Source organism: Marmota monax, unplaced genomic scaffold (genome assembly GCF_021218885.2).
Source record: "Marmota monax isolate L192 unplaced genomic scaffold, Marmota_monax_Labrador192_F-V1.1 WCK01_AAM20220418_F8-fsc00081, whole genome shotgun sequence".
In the NCBI taxonomy this organism is placed as follows: Eukaryota; Metazoa; Chordata; class Mammalia; order Rodentia; family Sciuridae; genus Marmota; species Marmota monax.
Window position 1 is genome coordinate 7,148,302 of NW_026695234.1, and position 20,079 is coordinate 7,168,380.

Sequence of the window (20,079 nt, forward strand, 5' to 3'; positions counted from 1 at the left end):
CTTATGGATTTTATTCATTTACTTAGCAACATTTTTTGAGTATCTTCTATGTGTTGGGGTGTTGTGCTAAGGGTTGGAGTGCACAGTGGAGTAGGCTGTGGTGCCTGTTCTATGATGAAAAGGTGCTAGCTCAATCAGACAAGGGCAGACAGCCTTCATTTCCAGCTGTTTAGCTCTGTGCCTGGGTTCTTGGTAAAGAAGGAGCAAAGCAAAAACAGGCTGTAGTGAGTGCTGACAGACCCTTGCATGCCTACAAAAGCTGTTTGTTTATTGTCTCCAGGAATCTGGGAACCAGCATGGCACCCAGGCAGCCTGTTGGCTGCCTGCATCCCAGTCAGTCCTCAGCTCCTGCTTTGCTGGTAGACCTTTCCTTTGTCCAGTTCTCCTGCACCCCAGCACTTCAGGGAAAGTTGGCTTCCCTCAGACCTAGAGGGCAAGACTTACAGCAATCCAACCAAGCCCACTAGGTCTATTCTACTTGTAATTCTAATCCATGAGACATCAGGGAGACTGCAGGGGAGTCTTAAAAGTCTAGAAGCTTCCTAGCAAATACACCCCTAATTTAGTGTGTTCCCTTGGCAGGTTACATAACCTTTTTTGAGTCTCAGTCTTCTGTACATAAAGGTAGAATTAAGCTCCACTTCAGATCTAATGCTTCACATTTTACTCTGGGCTAGATACCATGGGGGGTGCAAAGAAAGATGAATAAAGCTCCCTGGAATCAGAGAAAGCCATCCAGGACAAGAGAAAGAGGGGTCTCCCTCTTCTCCGTCAGAAGGAAAGTGTGTACAAGAAAGCCAACTGAGAAAGGAAGCATGCTTGCCTGCTGAGGTGAGTGCCTGGGTTGCTGAATCCCCAGGGTTAAGGCATGATCCCTCCCTAATAATTTTTCCTAAATAGTATCATCCAGCTCTTGGTTTGCTCAGATCCTTTGCACCTGTTACCTTTCTTTGGCGGATTTGGCTCTTCATATAGGGCTGGGGGGAGGGTAATATATCTTGCTGGTGTTTGCTGAAGGAAAGGGGAGACGAGTGTCCACAATTAGCATGCAGTTTGCTAGCCAGCCTCAGAGCCACCTTGTGATGTTTACTTTTATGAACTTGACTAGGTTAAGGCATGATATTTGGTTAAGTCTAAGTGGTTGTTTCTGGGAACATATAAGCATTTGAATTGATGGACTTAGGAAGTAACATCTCCCTTCTAGTGCAATCATCCAATCTCTTGAGGGTTGAATTAGAACAAAAAGAAAGAGGAATTGCATATTTAGTGTCAACTGGGACATCCATGTTTTTCTGCCTTGAACATAGGCAATACTGGTTCTTGGATCTTGGCACTAAAACTGGGACATTTACCACGGGGTTCCACAGGTTTCAGGCCTTTGGGCTTGGACTAGAACTACACCACTGCATTCCTGGTCTTGCATCTCATAAATGGTAGATCATGGGACTTCTCAGCCTCCATAATCGTAGAAGCTAATCCCTCTTGATAAATCTCTTTCTCTATATTTCCCATATATCCTATGGATTCTGTTTTTCTGGAGAAACTTGACTAATACACCCCTGAATCAGAATTGTCAGGCTCCCTGTAAAAACATGTTCTGACTTCCACTCAAAACCTACCAACCTGCTAGGCCTGGCTCTGTGCCCCATGCTTCACCATCTCTGATCATCCTCATAACAAATCTGGAAGCCAAAGTACTGGTAATGACTGTGTTCTGTGGAGGGAAAAATAGAGTTTCAGCAAGGTTAGATGTCTTGACCACAGTCCTGCAGCTGATAAGTGATGGAACTGGAACTGAAACGGGGTTTTGTCTGACTCCTCTCCCTTTCCCAGCCTGGCAGGAGTGAGGCTGGAGTCACTGGGGCTGACATACTTCTGTAGCTTGCTCTCCTTCCTTAAACCCAGCTTCAGCAGCCCCAGGGCCTTTACGCCTCCATACTCTTCTCACTTCTGCTGGGGGTTCTTTGCTCTGGCAAAGAGTTCCTTCTTTCACCAGCTGCCTCTTTCTGTGCAACTTATCTCCATATACTTCCAGGGCCAGCTCCACAACTACTTTTGCTTTTAAGGGATCCTGTGACCTACTCCTCTTCTGCTTTCCACCAAGCAAAACCAAACCATTTTTTTTTCTATTACACTTATTGGTTTTGGCATTCATTATATTTTCACTCAATATTCATCAACTATAATTGAGTTTTTATTATGTTCAGGTATCATCAAATCCTAGATATAACAAGAATGAACCTAAATAGACTTGGTGACAGTACTCACAGAGTCATGGTCAAGTGCATTTCTCATACTGAATCTCAACTCTCATACTCTATAGATACAGGTATGCACCACATAGTGACATTTTGGTCAACTATTAATTGTATGTATGTAGTGTGGAGGGAAAAATAGGGTTTCAGCAAGGTTAGATGTCTTGACCACAGTCCTGCATAAGATTATATTGCCTAGTGACTTTAGAGCTATCTTAGTTTGTCTAAGTACACTCTATCATGTACACATTGATGAAATCATCTAAGGATGCACTTCTCAGAAAACATCCCTGTTATTAAGCAATGCAAGACTATATATGTATATGTATTTGTTTATATATGTATATGATATATATGTATATAATATATATACAATATCTATCTATATCAACATCTATATCACTTTATCAGTGCTGTGCAATTAGTGATAAGTAAACAGAATTTCAGAATGCCCAGAACAATGTCTCCATGTAGTAGGTGCTATATGAAATAAATATATTAACAAAATGAAAAAAAATAGTGTTGTGAAGGGCAAGGTAGGCACAAGTTACATTTCCAGGAGGTCAGACAGCCTGCTTTCTGCTACTGCATCTTGGAAGAGGTCAAATTGTCTTATAAATGGTGTTCCAGCCTGGGGCTCTGGAGAGGGCGGCTGACATGCCCGGGGCCTGAGGCCAGGGCCCAGCCCAAGCCCATGTTGGGAGGATACATTATGAATGCAAGGTGTAGGAAATAGAAATTATTAAACTCACAGATAGGGACAGAAATGCTTTTGTGTGGCTGCAGAGTTGGGAAATTATGCTAAAGCAATGCATTGCAAATCAGCCTGTGCTCGGCAGAGAGGGGCTTTTATTCTCCAGGTCCCGAAGTTCCTTCGGCAGCTTTTGTGTGCAGCGGCGGAGGCCCTTCTGGGAGGAGAGAGAAGCTGGTAATTTTGTGGCTGATTGGCAGACTGTCCAGAGCCAATAAAGATATTTGTTTTCTTGCCCAAGCGCTCACAAACCCAAATCTCAGCTCCTCAATTTTATCTCTCTTTCTCTCTTTGTGATTTCCCCCCTTCTTTTCCATTATGAAGCGAAATGAAACCTGGGCTGTCTTTCTCCATTAACGTAGTGTGGACTCAATGTGGATGGCAGTCCCCATCCTGGGGACCCATGAGAACTGAGGACATTTGCCCAGTGCAGCTGGCATTTTCTCCAGGCATCCAGTTTGCTTTGGCACAATCTACATAGATGAACTCTGCCACTTTGATGTCCTGGGAGAGCTTGACGTTTACATACCTATGAATTTACCAAACATCCCTGTGATATTTGGTATTATTTGTCCCATTTTAAGAACGAGGACTGATGACCTGTCCAAGGTCCCAGAGTTAGTAGATCATGGCACTGGGATCTGAAGCTGATCTGATCTGATGCTGAAGTCTGTTGTCTTGGATTTCTTGGGTACCCCTGGTTGTGTCTTGCCCTAAACATATTCATGACATCTGTGTGCATGAAAATATCCTCATGGTAGTCTCCAGATCAGGGTCTCCAACTGGTCAACTCCAAATCATAGGAGTATCTTGAAGATTTAACAGAAGTATCCAGTTTAGAGATTGAAGGGGCCTTTGAGACTGTAATTTATTCCCTTTTCCACCTGGACTCATTTTATAGATAATGAAACTCAGGCCAGAAAAATTTAGAGCCTGGCCCAAGGTCACAGCCAACTCTCTATTGGCAGACCCAGGATTCTCCCAGTCCAGTGTCCTGTCCATTTCATCTGCAGTATCAATTAGGACTTGGTTTGAGTAACATACACCCCCCAAACCATGATTTAACAAAACAAGACTACTCTCTGATGAAAAAATAAATCAGAAACAGAAACAGAAAATCAGATGGGAAGTAAGTAAAAATCAATATGAAAGACCACTCTGACATAAAAATAAATGAAGTATGGCAACTTCATAGTGTTAGAGACCAAGATTCTTTGTGATGTCATTTTGCCGTGGGAGGCGTCTTTCCCGAGTTCCCCTTGTGGTCCAAGACGGTACCTGGAGCTCTGCCATTGCAGCCAGCAGCTGGAAGGAGGAGGTCCTTCGTTTTAGGAACACTTTGGGGAGGTTTGTATACTACTTATGGCTTACTGGCTAGAGCTTAGTCTATGATCACATTAGTTGAATGGGAGGCTGGAAAATGTCATCTTTTATCTAGTTAAAGATCAAGATTCTGTTCTTTTACCAAGAAAACAGGAGAAAGGAACTATCGGGATGCAACCAGCAGTCTTTACCATAACTCATTCATCTCTAGCCTTGTCGCCAGCCCATAACTCCAAGACTGCAGCTTTAGGAGTTCCCAGCCCAGGCAATGGCTGAAGCAGCCAGTCTTTACTAGTACACAGTCAGGTTTTCATGTGTTTTGTTTTTCTTCAGACAAAGGCAGGGGACTTCAGCTCCGGAAGAGTTTGCATTGTGAGACTTATTAAAATAAAATCCCACTATCATGATATATTTTGGTCTACTTCAAAGACATTGCTGATGTAACCTTGGTGACTCCCTGATATTGTAGCACATGAGGATAGAGGTTTAATAAAGACAAACGTGATGGATACGTGTGTGCCAACGTGTGTGTGTGTGTGTGTGTGTGTTCATTTAATTTTTTTTGAGAGAAGAGAAACCTCCACTCCCAGTGTCCTGCTACTTTCCCAATCATGTCCCAAGCCGAAAACGCATGAAGCAGTGATTTTTGCTCAAGTCAATTCTTCAAGTTATATGGGGTCAGGGCTGCTTCTTTGAATGCCCAGAGGCAATTGGAGGCTTGGGATGAGAGAAACAAAATATGAGAGCTGGAGAAGCAGCTTCGAGATGGTTGTATCCCGTCTCCTGTTTTTAATAGATGAAAAAGCCGAGGCCCAGAGATGTTATGGGTTTGCTCAGAATGTACAGAACCAGGTTGCTACCTTCCTGACCCCTAGGGTAAGGCCATTTTGCCCCTCTCAAATGATAAATCATAAGGTCCTCTATTCGTTTCATGTGTGTGACTATTGTTTCCCCAACTAAAGACTCTGAACTCCTATTATGTTCAAAGCACTATGCAAGGCTTTGGTGTAAGGAAGATAAAAAGATGAATAAGACACAGTTCCCCTCTTAGAGAATTTACGATCTAGAGAGGAAAGCAGATACATCATCAGCTAGCTAAAAGGCAAGGCAGAAGGCACTGAGGGTGACAGAGACGTGTAAGTGGCAATCATCGCGGAAAGATTGATGGATTTGGCTGGGGTGGGGGACTGTGGAAGACCCCATGGGAGAAGTCTTTGAAGAGAGAGATTGAAGGGACAAAGTAATCTAGATTAGAAGAAAGCACAAGACAGGCCTTGAGAGTCACGCTGCTACTTAACACCTCCCTGCCCTGGGCTCTATTACTGTTATTTCAGAGGGCTCCGTAGAAGGACCCCAAGAAGCAAAGCCTAGAAGGGTCTGTTGTGGCTCCAGGGAGGACATCTAGTCCTCCTCCTTGTCAAGTGTTCTTGGTGTTTTTAGGCCACTATGATGGCTGAGATAGGCAAAGTTAATGCTGGGGTCTTTACTAAGATCACTTGAGCCAGAATCTCTGTGGGTGGCACTCAGCTCCCTGCCTTTAGGTACATTTCCCTGAGTGAATCTGATGTCCCCTGGGGCACTAAAGTTGAGGAAGAGGCGAGTGAGCCCCGCCATAGATGAAGAGGAGGATGCCTGCCTGGACTCGTTGGCCCAACTCCACAGCGGAAGGGGAGGGTGGGAGTGGGGGGTGGCCAGGTAGGACCACTGAGTCACCGGATCTCAGGTGGCGGAGGACTAACTCCCTACTTTTAGATGAACAGACAAGACTCAGAGAAAGGGGACTCTTTGTCCAGGCCCTGCAACTTCTCATTGCATCACTGTCATTCAGAGCCCTGCACCTCCCAGCTCAGTGCAAAGCCACCTTTGTCTCAGCACGCCACCCCGCCCTCTGCCACCTGCTCAGACAATGTGGAAGTCTCACAGAGCCGGCAATGAGGAGGAAGGCTCTGTGACTCTGGGTGCCTCTTTTCATTTGTGTGCGGGGCAGGTCCGGCTGTTCCCAAGGGTGTTCATTAGGAAGTTGCCAGGTTCTCATTTTTGCTCGCTTTTCTTCTTGCTCCTGAGGCTGATGTGCGGGGCTGGGAATGCAGAGAAGAAATGGCCCATTATGGTGGGGATGGTGAGGTGGAGGCTCTCCATGTTTGGGGATAGGGAGGGGACAAGAAGGGCGGTGTTTAACACCTAATTGGGGGTTGAGGTTGGGAGGGACCCGAGGATCACTCCACTAGGAGCTGGCTGGATGTGGTGAGGATGCCCCAGGGTAGTAGGGACAGCCAGCAGCAGGCGGAGACCCTGATCTGCAGTTTGTGTCTGGGCGTGGTGAAAGACATTTCTTTTGTCGCTTTACCTCAGGGTCAGTGGAGGCAGACTGTATATTTCTCTTCTACACTCCCACCAGTCCCTCCTTTTTGAAAACCCTTTTGTCACTATTAAGTACCTGCAATAACACACCCAGAGCTTGCTTCCCCTCAGACATGGGGGCTTCATGGGGGGCCCAGTTTGTTCCTCTGAATCCTCAGCGCCTCTCACAGAGCCAGCGAGCAGCAGGTCTCCATAAACACCTGTGGGTGGGGGGGGATGGTAGGCTGACCTATGGGAGGAGGCTTGCGTCTGATTGTGTCCCTGCTGCTCTGGGGGATCATGAACAAGTCACCTCTGTGTCTTGTGCCTCCCCAACAACAAACAAGATGAAATCGGCAAGGATTGTCACACACAATATTACTTCATACTTGAAGCAAACCAGAAATTTTGGGCAGTTAACTGGGTGCGAGGGGCCCTGGCTCTAGTTCTTCTGTTTCCTAGCTGCCACCACCGAAAAGTGTGCCTCAAGGTCATGGGGAGCAATCCGAGGAGCAGGTGTAAGGCGCTGTCAGAAGCCTCCGCTTGCTGGACACTTGGATGGTTTTATCCATAGGAAGGATGGTCCCCATTTATTTAGACTCAACAGAGCAAAAAGTCTATTCAAGAAAGATTTAAGACATCAGTCAGAACTTACCGAGGGTTAGCCCAAATAGACATCGGAACTAGAATTAAAGGAAGGAAATGGTAGAAGAGAAAGGAAGTGGGTGTTCCAACTTACTGGGGAGCTGGATCAGAGCTGATTTAGTGTGGATGAAGGGCCTGGATTAGAGGTCTCAGGAGGACTTGATTGCCAGGGTCAACAGCTGAGTGAGTTTGGGGACAGAGAGATCTGCTCCACGGCTGATTCCCCAGAAGCTCTGGGTAATGGTGTTAGCATGGCTGCAGATTCCTGGAGAACACTGTTGAAAGCCCTTACCTTGGGAGAGGCTCCATCCAGCAAGATCCTGGGGCTCTCGGGGGAAGCCTGCCAGGCAGGCAGCTTGCAATGCCACTCCTGCAAAGTCCCTGGGGGCCTCACTAACACAGGGACCGAGGATCCAGGTGCCCCTTCCAGACTCCTCCAGCCTACTCGGCCCCTCTCCCTGACCAATTTGGGGCTCATGCCTCTTGGTTCTTGCGTGGCTTGGAGGGACCCAGCCCCAGTCATCTCAGCTCCAAGAGAGAGAAGGAAGAACATCTGTTAACACAAATGCTTTTCTAATTTCTTTTTAAATCTCACTCAGCATCTGCGTTAAACAAGGCTGATCGGCTTGTACAATATTTAATTTTGGAACCATTTCAAAAGGCGCTTGTGAGAGGGGGGCAATGGGGAGAGCAGCAGCCTCCTAAATCTTTAATAGCGTGCCGGTTAGGAGCTTCCGCCGGGCTCTGTCCTAATCACACAGAGGAGAATAAGCAGAGACAGAATTTCTTAATAACAAATACCTTTGCAGCACCTCATTAAATCACTGCATTTCAGAGACACAGCAGGACACTTGGGTGAATAAATAGTGCAATCTCCTAGTCTGAAGGATTTTCACATCTGAGTTATTTCTCCTGCATATGATCAGTTCCTTTTCTCTCTCTCTCTTTTTTTATTTCCACAAATGATTTTAGCTGATGAGTTCAATTAACGAAGACATTAGAGGCAAAGTTGAAAAAGTGCCTCTTTTTCTCTCCCCCTCTTCTGTCTCTTCCTTCCTTGCACCCTATAACCACGGAGCTGTGTTTTGTATGTTTTTGCAGTTTAACAAATAGCACTGCCAAATGAGAGATGAGACAGGGAGGGGTGGGGAGGGCCATGCTGGTTGATGTGGAAACAAAGCACTGCCTGTCTGGGTGTTTATGAGGAAGGTGATAAGTGGAGCCTGTGCAGGGGAGGCAGGCAGGATGGAGTATGAGGAGCTATGGGACCCAGCCACCTGTGGATGTAGTGCCCTCTCCACTGCCACACCAGTTTCCAGTGAGACCTGCAACAGAACCAGGGAACTGAGGAAAACTGTCAGTTTCCAGATGCACTTAAATGTTTATTGAGCACCTGTTGTGTGCCAGGCACTGCACTAGATGTTCAGAGATTATGTTCTCATTATAATCTAAGCCAAAGAGGTTCTCCCTGACTCCTCTCCTACTGCAGTTGAATCAATCAACTGATCTACCATATAGTGTATCAAGTTTTTAATGAAGAGGCCATGAACTGGCAGTCCATGAACGGAGTCCAACACAAAAACAGTTTTGTTTGTCCTAGTAGCATTGATTGCCTTTTGGGGGGCTGAAGTGCTAGAGACCAAACCAAGTGGTAGAGGCAAGCGCTCTACTGTAGAGCTCCATCCCCAGCCCTTGTTGGTCTGTCTTTAATGAAATCAGTAGCTCCAGTGCCATGGTGTTAACACTGTGGTGTATGACCCCTTAGTGGGTCTTGAAATCAGCTTACAAGGGAACTCAAGTTACCCAATGCTTAAAATTTGATTTGGGGGAAAATCTATCTCTAAGTGAGTTCTTAAATTGTGTATCGTCTAAGTCTTTAAATGTATGGGCAATTATTTCCTTTTATTTTAAATTAACATGGCTTGTTTCAGAATAAAAATAAAAGGGAAGAAGTTGGATATGATGGGATGGATGGGATAGGAGAGACTAGAAGAGAGAAGAAAGAAGAGTAAGGAAGGGGAGTGAAGAGAAGGGGGAGGAGACTGCGGCCACACTGTGCCCGGTAAGCCAAGGGTCCTTGTGGTTGGGTCTGGCAGTCTCTGATCTCAAATGCATTCTCCCAGAAGGTCCCAGACAGCAAGCTGGAAAGCCTCTGCACCCCCATCTGGAATGCCCAGCACCCACACCTGTGCAGATGTGCGGAGCATCTCCAGATGTGCTCATCCTGTTGACAAGGAACTCAGGCTCGGGCCTGACTGCCAGGCTTAAAGCCTACTCGGCCACATGTCTTCTGGGTGACCTTGGTGTTGGCATTTTGTGGCTTCCAGAGATGTAGCCACAAGTGACCAGTGTCCTCAGTGGGGTCAGTGTGGTCTGGGGATGACAGGCCCTGAGTCCTTTGGATCCTGCCTGTTTTCCAAGTTCTGTTCTTTTGAGTTCATCAAAGTCCTTCCTAATAAATACTAATAAAGTCTTTATTACTAGCCAGAGTTGGTTCCTGGGCTTGCAACCAAGAATCCAGACACCCCAGACACTGCCATTTAGAAATCAGGAGAGTTCATATAATTTGAATTTCCAGTTTATTTTAGAGAAAATAGAAAGTCTACTTTTTTTTTTTAATTTTTTATTGTTGGCTGTTCAAAACATTACATAGTTCTTGATATATCATATTTCACAATTTGATTCAAGTGGGTTATGAGCTCCCATTTTTACCCCATATACAGATTGCAGAATCACATCAGTTACACATCCATTGATTTACATATTGCCATACTAGTGTCTGTTGTGTTCTGCTGCCTTTCCTATCCTCTACTATCCCCCCTCCCCTCCCCTCCCCTCCCCTCCCCTCCCCTCCCCTCTTCTCTCTTTTGATATAAGGAGAGTAACTAAGAACAGAGTAGGGTCGAAGAGCATGAGAAGAAGATTAACATTAAACAGGGATGAGAGGTGGGAGGGAAAGGGAGAGAGAAGGGAAAATGCATGGAAATGGAAGGAGACCCTCAGAGTTATACAAAAGTACATACAAGAGGAAGTGAGGGGAAGGGGAAAAATAATATAAGGGGGACAAACGAAAGTCTACTTTTAGGCCCATGTGTCCCAGTGGAAAGCCTAGAGATGGGCCATTGTAACCACAAGTTGGGTGGCTTATCATGACAACAGGGATGTTGAACTTTCAAGTTCTGGAAGTTAGAAGTCCAAAACATGCTAGGGCCATGCTCTATTTTTATGGCATCTGTAAAGACACCTTTCCCGAGTATGCTTACACTCACAGGTTCTGGGGCTTATGGGGTGGACATCTCCACTTTTCCCACTGTAGATGGACAGATTCCCCCAGTCTTATCCAGCCAGCTCCATCCTCACACAGCCTCCTGGGCCAGCTGTTCTGTGAGTTTTTGACCTCTGAACAAATGCCTGTCCCCTTCCCAGGCACAGTGGGGGGATTCAGCAATTTAAGGCATGGCTTCCACCCTCAATGGCTTTCTCTCCCTGGACCTGGAAGTTCAGAGGGGCTGAGTAGTGGGTGTTGACTTCAGAGATGGAAGGTAAATAGAAGGGAGTGGGACTAACAGTGTGAACTGTGGGACGGGCACTGTTCCAAGGGATGGGATACCGTAGTGAGCAAAAGGAGGCACAAAGTCTGTGCTAATATGGAGCTTCCATTCCAATGGGCTGAAGAAACGGCCCACAAAAATCACACAAATGCCAGGGTGTGGGAGTGTTGTTGAGAAAAATAAAGCAGAAGATGAAGGGTATGGGTACTGGGGGAGAGTGGGTGTTGCTATTTAAAAGGGTGGCCAGGGAAGGTCCCTTGGATGAGTTGACATTTGAACCAAGTCCTAAAAGAAGAGAGGAAGGGATACACATGCATTTTTTCTGAGAACAATAATCAAAGCAGAGGAATCAGTATGTGTCAAGGTCCTGAGGCAGCTGCATGCTTACGATAGTCAGGGAATAGCAAGGATGCTAATGAAGCTGAAAAGGTGTCATCTAATGGGCCAGCTGTAAGAGATGAGGGCTGGGAGGGGGTTATGGTCATGAAAAGGATTTCGTAGGAGTTCTGGACCAAGTACACTACACATTCCTCAACAAGTCTTTAAAGCAAAGGAACATAAACAAACGAGGGAAAAAATTCATTTTCACTAAATTCCAATGAAGTTTAGCATTTCCTTTAATTATGAATGTAGTCACCATCCCTAGCATCTAATCCAGGGCAATTTTGGTAGTAACTGTGATTTTGTCACCAATAGAAATCACAGGTATTTTTACATCATATTACAGTTATTATACTTATCTTGAAATACTGTTTTCTCTCAGCACTACTTCAAAATTGTGTAATTAGACCTGCCACTAGTACTTATTATTTAATGTGTTAATAAAAAGCTCATATATTACTATCTCAAATTAGTTTTTAAAAAATATTTTCATAACTGCACTTCAATAAAATTTATTTCCTATGTAATTCTATGTATTTTATTTTATGTATTCAAAGATATTATTCTGGGAAGAAGTCCAACAGCTTCGCTAGGCTGCCCGAGGAGGCCATGGTGCATGCCAGAGTCAAGGACCTTGGCCTTGGGAAGCCTTTGGGATGGAGACCCTGCTTTCCCCCTTGGCTCATCGCTGGCTGCCCCTGGCCCCCGGTCCCCCAGGAGTATACTTCATCCACAGGAACCACAGAGTTCTTCTTGGTGTCATATGCTCTTCACTGCTCTTCTGTGCCTTTGCGAATTCTGTCCCTTCAGCTTTGAACGCTCTGGTCCTTTCCCAAGTTCTGCTTACTCAGGTTTCACCATAGCTGTCACCTCCTCCAGAAAACCTTCCCTGATCCCCCCATTACAGGATGGAAGTTGTCAGTATGCTCAGGGGGCCCATGGACTCTTCAGCCTTTCCCACTGGCCTAAGAGCTCACTTAGGCAGAGGGCCCCTGGTCCTCGCCCAGTGGCTGGGTATAGTGGGTGCTCAGAGTGCTCACAAAATACTTACGGATCATGAGAATGAGAAGTCTCATTGCATCCTGAAACAATCTTCGGATGGAGTTGGGATTAGTGGAATTTTGTAAGTGAAGAAAGAGAAGGCAGTTTAGTGAGAGGAGAGAAGGTGGACGCAGGGCTTGGAGATGCGGTGGCAGTAGGAACTCCATTTGAAGCAAAGGCTCTGCGGGTAATGGTGGAAGAGGAGGCCATGGGGAGGGTGACACTAGCTGGGCAGGTGACTGAATCTTGGGAAAACAGTCTGGGAGAACTAGAACCACCACCCACCTTCCTGCCCTTTGGGGAAGTTGGAAGAGAACATTTGGTCACCACACTTTGTGATAATCCAGTGTTGTCTTCTCTGAGCTTCACAGACTGCCTGAGGAGTCCATGGTGCATGCTAGAGTCAAGGACCTTGACCTTGAATGTCCTACTTCACTTTCACTTGTATTAATTCAAGAATTACTAATGCGCGCAAATTCCCCACCTTGACCTGGGAGGCCCCTTCCTGAGTAACACCTGGTTTGTGATCAGCCTCCCTCTCTTTGCTCATCTGATACCTTCTGCATATGCTTTGGCTTTGCCCAGAAGGCCTGGGGCTCCTTCTAGGTTATCCTACTGTTTGTAGAAATCCAATCCATCTTTTGAGACCCAATTCAGGGCTGGGTTTGTAGCTCAGTGGCAGAGTGCTTGTCTAGTATTTGTGAGGCACTAGGTTCAATCCTTAGCACCACATAAAAATAAATAAAATAAAGGAATTCTGTCCATTTTCAACTACAAAAATAAAATAAAGAGACCCAATGCAAATGCTGGCTTTTTTTTTTTTTTTGATGACTGTGATGCTGTATGGCTCCATACCAGTTATCTAACCTCACTAGCCTCAGTTTCCTCATCTGCCTACACAGAATTGCCATGAAGGTCAATGAGCTGTTAGAGGTAAGAATCGCTTGCACATAGTGTGTACCCCTGCATTGCTTAACCCCCTTCTTAGTTATCCCGAGAGGCTGGCTGGCTGGGGTGATGGGGTCCTGCTTATGCTACTGTTAACATGCAGAGGTCTGTAATCACTTTTCTTCTCCTTCCGTTGCTCTGTCCCGGGGCACATGCACTTTCTTGCAATCCTGCTTGCCTTCCTCTTGCTATGTCCCACACGGATCTCCACCATAAATCTTTCAGTACCTCCTTCATAAGCAATGAGGCTGCGGGCCAGGGTCGCATCCACATCAAAGGATTTCTCTGGAAGCTGGAGATGAATCTATGGTCTTCCGAGGCTGCTAGGAGCACTCCCCATTTGTCTGTGCCTTTGGGGGTGAGGCCTGGGGCTACCTGCCTTTATCTGGGCTGGAGCCCTGGGCAAAGGGTAAATGCCACTGAGAGGGTTCTCTAAGTCTGAGATGAGGACTCAGGAAGGAGGCCTGTCAATACAGAGGGACTTGGGATAGGCACTTACCAAACTGGTTTTGACCCTTGACATTCCCTATTATGCATGGTAGACGTTATTAGTTCCTATTTTACAGACTAGGAAACTGAGGTCCAAAGAGATGAAAGGATTCTCCAGACAGCCTAGGTTGTGAGTGTCATGGTCAGGAATAAAACCTATGTTGGCCGGCCTCCAAAGCCAAGTTCTTCCCTTATGTATACCCCCTTGCCCTTCTAAGTAAGAGAGGGAGGAGTGCAGCCCACCCTGTGATAAGGGCCACAGAGGTGCTATAGGGCTGGCACACATTGCAGCCTTCTTAGCAGAGACAGAGCAGGTTTGTGGGAAGGCCACCATTCATCCCAAGGGTGAAGAGAAGGACCATCTGGACACCCAGCCATAGTGGCCCAGGATAGGGGAAACTGCAGGGTGCCGGTGCACTGGCAGGCCATCAGTGCAATGCTAGTTTCTGCTCCCTTAATCCGTGCCCTAGCAGTGCTGGCTGGTGTGTCCACCAAGCCAGGGGTGTTGCCAACATGCCCCGAGAGGAGCTCAGGGACATGTAGCCTGACTTGCGATGACTCGTTTTTATAGATAGGCTCGCTCACTGGATCGAGCAGAACGTGGGCTTTGGAGGCTGAACAATGTAGGTTTTATTCCTGGCTGTGCCGCTCACAAGCTGAAACTTGGAGAAAAGACTTCCATCTCTTTGGACCTCAGCTTCCTAATCTGTAAAATAGGAGCTTATCATGCCTACCAGGAGGACTCTCCATCTCTTCACCTTCCCATCCCATAAAGTGCCTCAGTCTCTGTAGGGACCCCCTTGGGTGCTCTTTCCATAGCCACCATCTGAGATTGGATTGTCTGGAGCTTGGACTCTGGAGCCAGCCCCTAGCTGCATGTCTTCTATGGCTGTTCCATGGCTCAGTTCCTCCAGCTGTCATGCGGGGTCCTAACTGAGCCAGCTGCACGGCCTCTCCCCCTGTGTCCTCCTGTGTAGACACGATGTTCCAGCCGCTCTGCACTCTGCCTGCCCCTGGTTTTTGCTCAGCCTGCATTCTGCCTGTAGTGCTCTGCCCAACCACCTTGTCCATCAGCTTCCTTTTGCTTCTCGAAATCTTGGTGCAAACACCCCTCACAAAAATTCTGTCTCCACCCTGATCCTGGTCCTGTGAGCCCCAGAGATCCCTGTAGGCTTTGCATTTCTTTTCCTGGTCTTCCCTTTGAATCTGAATAGGTACCTTTGATTCAGTCGGGATATAGTACTCATGGGTTCAATGAAAGTGAGGTCCTCCTACAAATTAATTTATTTCTTCTAAACAAGTGGCCCTTATGACAGTTCTTTATGATTGAATATCTCTTTATAGTAGAGAAGCCCAATATCCAAACTCCCCCTCAGAACTGCTCTAGAGAAGGCAGTATCTTGTTAGCCCATTTTACAGATGGAGCAAATGAATATTGGAGACATTTCCATATCTTGCTCAAGGTTTACATGACAAACAGGTAAGGGTCCAAGACTTGATTCTATCCCGAATTTTCTGGCTTCCAGACCTCCTCTGCTTCTCCCTTGGCTCAGATGTGGACAAGATGAACATCCCAGGTAGACTAAAAGCTCTTGCCCTCAACACCTGTTGAGAAGCCTGAGGCCCACTGGCCTCTTTTGACTCAGCGTGGAGTAGTCCCTTATCTCCAGGGCTGCTGAGTGAATTTGAGTGCAAAAATAGTACCCCAGAAAATAGGTAGTGGCCCTGGGGTACTAGCCCTAGGGGGCAGTACAATTTAACAGTTTGCAGACACACAGCCCAGGCTCTCTCTCCTCCTCCCTGTGCCATATGCCTTATCTGGACCGAATGGCGTAATGTTTGTAAGTCCTACAGCACAGGGCCTGGGGCCCGGGATGCCTGGTAACCAGGAGTTAGCATTAATAGTCAACATTTATGGAGGATTTACTTTGGACCAGGCACCCTATTGAGTTATTTCCATGTTTATCTCATTTATTCCTGTCCACAATCCCTTGCCATCAAATTATTCTCTTTTTTTTTTTTTTTACAGATGAGACAAAGGAGGCTTAATATGTCACATAGTTGCCAAATGTCACAGATATTTTCAGTCTCACCACAAGGGGTGAGGCCGTGTCTGCTTATTCATGGACCCCCAGCTTCGTACACCTGGTAGTGTCCCACACTTGGTAGAGTCAATAGACAGAAACTGGTAATATTACTGTGGTGCAGCCACCAAATTAGGGTGGCAGCTCCTACATGCTTCGCCTGCCAGTGCAGGTTAGAGGTCTGAGGTCGGGGAAGTGTTGCTAGGAGTGTGATATAGACGACGGTGGAGGCCTGCACTGGGTTGTGGCCCGGCAAGACCATGGAGCTGGGGAAGAGAAGAAATCACCTTTCATCCCTGAGCACCTGGGCTGGAGGCAGAGCCCTGGGCCACTTGTGCCTACTGTGGTCCCCATGACGCCCTGATGGATGGGATCTGACAGAGCGGGCTCGTTCTCTCCCAGTACAGGGAATCCAACCCCCAGCCAGCTGGGAACCGAGTCCAGGTGAGCTGCCGGCCTCAGGCAATGACAGACACTTTGTGCAAGCAATGCCTCCTCCCTGGGGCTCTACCTCCCTGGGCAGTCCTCCGAAATAAATGACAGCATGATGCTCAGAGCCACTGAGGCCTACAGAAGCTGTCTGCCCAGGGCGGCCCTAACTGTGGCCTCCAGAGCCAGCCTGCCCCAATGCCACGCTCACATCAGCTCAGGAGGGGTAAGGGGAGGACTGAGAGATGGTGGCTGTTGGTGGTCCAGATACAACACTGCACTGAAGGAGGGCTGTTCTGGGATTGGGTCCATTTCCTCAGCCTTCCCCCCATCATGCAATGACACACTTCTTCCTCCATCTTACAGAGGCTAAAGCTGGAGGAAACTCAGGATTGTTTAGTATAGCACACTCACCAGTTGCCAAGAGATACCTTGGTGTGAATTTGAAGTAGTACTTTCTCTGGGTGGACACATTCCATGGGCTTGGACAGGAGAGGATGTCTTTGGGACATGTGAACAAGATACCCTCTCTTAAGGGATGCAATCCTGTGGTGAGAGCAGAGTGTGGGGACTTCAGTCCTTTCTCTTCCCCTTGACCAGGTGCTCTTGCAGTGTGCAACCTCCACAACCACACAAGCCACTCTGTTAAACCAAAGCCCAGAGAGGAGTCCAAATCCTCCACATGGTCTACAAGGGATATGATTGCCCCCAGCCTTGAGTAATCCCCAGTCTCTCCTCCTACCTTTTTGTGGACATACTGGGTTCCTTTTGGAGTTTCTTGCTGCTTCCAGATCTTTTCATTGGCATCTCTCTCTCCCTGGAACATTCTTTCTATTCTGACTGGGCAAACTGCCACTCACCCTGTTGGTCTCAGTATAAATGCAACCTTCTCAGTGCAGCCTTCTCTGGCTTCTCAGAGAAGGTCAGAACCGGCTGTAGGGTTTCACGACAAAGGTATCTTTCTATGCAGTTGTCACGAGTTATTTGGGTACTCACCTCGCTCTCTCCATCCATGGACTGTGTAAGCTCTGTGGGTACTGGGCCTCTTGTGTTTACCACTGTGCCTCTAGTGTGTGAAGCAGTGCCGGGCATGTGGTATACACTCGATAAATATCTGTTGCATAACTGAAAGGCTTTTCTTTGATGGCTTCCTGGTCCTATAGGAAGCTTAGGGCAATTTGGAAATAGGAGGTTTGAAAGAGCCACTTTCCCCATGGTTAAAATTCTCCTGTGGGCATCTTGCATCTGATGTAGCTCTTTTATCCACTCTTTACTCCCCCAAAGGGGCCACAGGTCAGTTCCCAGCTCCAGCTTGCACTGTCTCCATCTTTCCCATGATCCCTTGCACTGGCCCACTCAACAGTGTCCTGCAAAATGGGTGCTACCTCAACTTTTATATTTAAGTGGAAATTGATCTTGTTCCCAGCAGATTTATTTTCAGCCCTGGGCTTGTGGTCCAGTGTTAATTTACATGCTAAACTCTGCCCTCTGGAGAGCTGCATGTCTTAGGTGATGTCCTGAAACAAGGGACTTGTCTCCCTGATCCCTTCTCATCTCCCCTTGGGAATCAATGGGGCTCGCCTATGCCAAATGCAAGGATCAGACCTGGGATTCCAGGTACCTTCCCAGTGACTGAGACCTGTCTGAGGAGCACATCCCATTCTTACCCTTTCTTCTAAATTCATCAAAGCTTCATCTTGCATTGTTATTGTTATTATTATTTGTAATTTATTCTTCCAAATAACATTTATTGAGCACATACTTGGTAAGTGCATTGTGCTAGTAACTGGAATTAAGGATGGGGTGAGGACTGGGATGCCAAAGTAAGTTCATCTTTCTTTTCCTCAAAGTTGCAATTCAGAGAAAAGAAAGGGATTTTCTGCTACTGATCAACATGCTAAGTGTCAAGTAGGATTTTCAGGGAGAGTGGGGGCTAGTTAATTTACCTAAAGACTTGCTAAACATTTATGGCCACACCGTTGTTGTAGGCATCCACACACTAAAGTGTTCAAGCAGGAGTGAAGGACTAATTGACAGGATAAAAATTATATTTATTGATCAGTTACCATGTGCCAGATACCTTTCCAAGCATTTTACAACTATTTACTCATGAATCCTCCTACCTCTATGGGGTGGATGCTATTCTAGAGCCTAAAACCATACCCAGAAGGGCGTGATGTTTGCACTGTGTCTCTGCAAGTTGATGGGAAGGGACATTTTAGGCAGAAGGAACTACACATGCAACAGTGTGGAGGCTAGCAGGTAGAGGATGAACCTATTCAATCTGGGCCTATTCAATTTGGCTAGAGCAGAGAGCTCACAAGAGAAAGAGGCAGAAAATGAGGTGGGAAAGAAAATCATCTCTGCCAGCCTGAAACACTTATGATTGTCTCTGATTCTTTCTGTACCATCTACCACTCTAAATAGACTGCAAGGGCCTAGAGGCGACAGTCCATGTTTCTGCTGTGGCCTTGCCACTGCCCTGTAGCTCCAGACCTAGAGTCATGTGGGCAGCAACCAAAAGAAGAGTCCAGGCCTGCCCAGACCAGTGGGCAGGGCCACCTACAACCAGAATGGATCTTCCCCACTTGAAGTGTGAAAGAAAGCATCTTGCACCTCCATCTAGTTACAGAGTAAGGAGTGGCCTCCCTCCTGGTTAATTTGCTCTGTGCCTTTATTGCCAGCAGAAGACAGATGACTCATGGAGGGTATTCCATACAGGCTGCCAGTGATTGTCTTTATGACTTCATGAGCCTTTTATGGTCCCCACTGGGAAAGGTGTTTTATTTTTCTTCTTTTCATTCTCCATTTTCAGTCGGTAAATAACCAACTTTCTGAGAGCCGAAGTTCATGCAATCCCAAGATAGGCCGTGACCATCAGAACGGAGGCAGAGTCAAAGTCAAGGGGAACAGAAGGAACCAGGACAAGGTGAGTCACCCAAGAGTCCATGAAGTGGGTAATCCCCAGCAGTGATTAATGTACACATCATCAAAGTTTAAAAATGAATAAATGTTTCTTTTCAGCAGATTTACTTTCTCAATGATGCTTGGCTTAGATTAATGATAATGTGAGTTTATGTTTCCAAAGTACACACAGACTGATCCACCTGGGGGGTTTGGGGGGGAGAGTAGTGGATGGGGGTTATGTGTGGGAGCCCAAAAAAATTGTTACATCGGAGGATGGCCACCAATACATCATATTTAACTCGTATCTGGTTTCTATACATATGAGAGGTATAACGGATACTCGTTTAAATAGATGAAGACCGTATTGCATTTCAGTAGGGCTCTGGAGCTGTCTAGTACCAGCTTGCAAAAACCAATTGTTAAATTTTCAGGAATTTTGTGAGCTGTTTTACATCATGTCAGCAGCCTGAAATCAGCCACAGTGGGATTTTTTGCATTGCGGTAATGTGCAAAACCTACAAAGCTGAGCTTCATTCCCCCTCCTGAATGGTTGCCAAACATTTATGGCCACACCATTGTTGCAGCCATCCACACAATGAAGTGTTCCAGCAAGAGTGAAGGACCACTTGGCAGGAGGTAACGATATTTACTGATCACTTACTATGTGCTAGGTACCTTTCCAAGCACTTTTTATCTATGTACTTAAGAATCCTCCCAACTCTACCGGGTAGATGCTGGTCTGGAACCTAAAGCCACACCCAGAAGGTGGAGACCTATAGCCAGAAGGGATTATTAGACTTTATCCCCATTCCCTTGTTTACAAATGAGAGAACTAGAGCCAGAGGGAGGATGTGGCTTGGTCAAGGCCAGTGACCTGGGGTCAGCACTGGTGATGGGTCACGTGACTCCTGGCCTGTGTCTACCTTTTGCTCTTG

The 20,079-nt window shown here is 46.6% G+C and overlaps 1 long non-coding RNA gene across 1 annotated transcript; it reads left to right on the top strand.

Annotated features, from left to right (window-relative positions):
• The first annotated feature begins 674 nt into the window (after positions 1–674).
• Positions 675–19,774, top strand: LOC131423948 (uncharacterized). Its single transcript, XR_009226168.1, has 3 exons — positions 675–831; positions 19,053–19,166; positions 19,576–19,774. It is a non-coding gene; the product is annotated as an uncharacterized LOC131423948 (long non-coding RNA).
• The last annotated feature ends 305 nt before the right edge of the window (positions 19,775–20,079 follow it).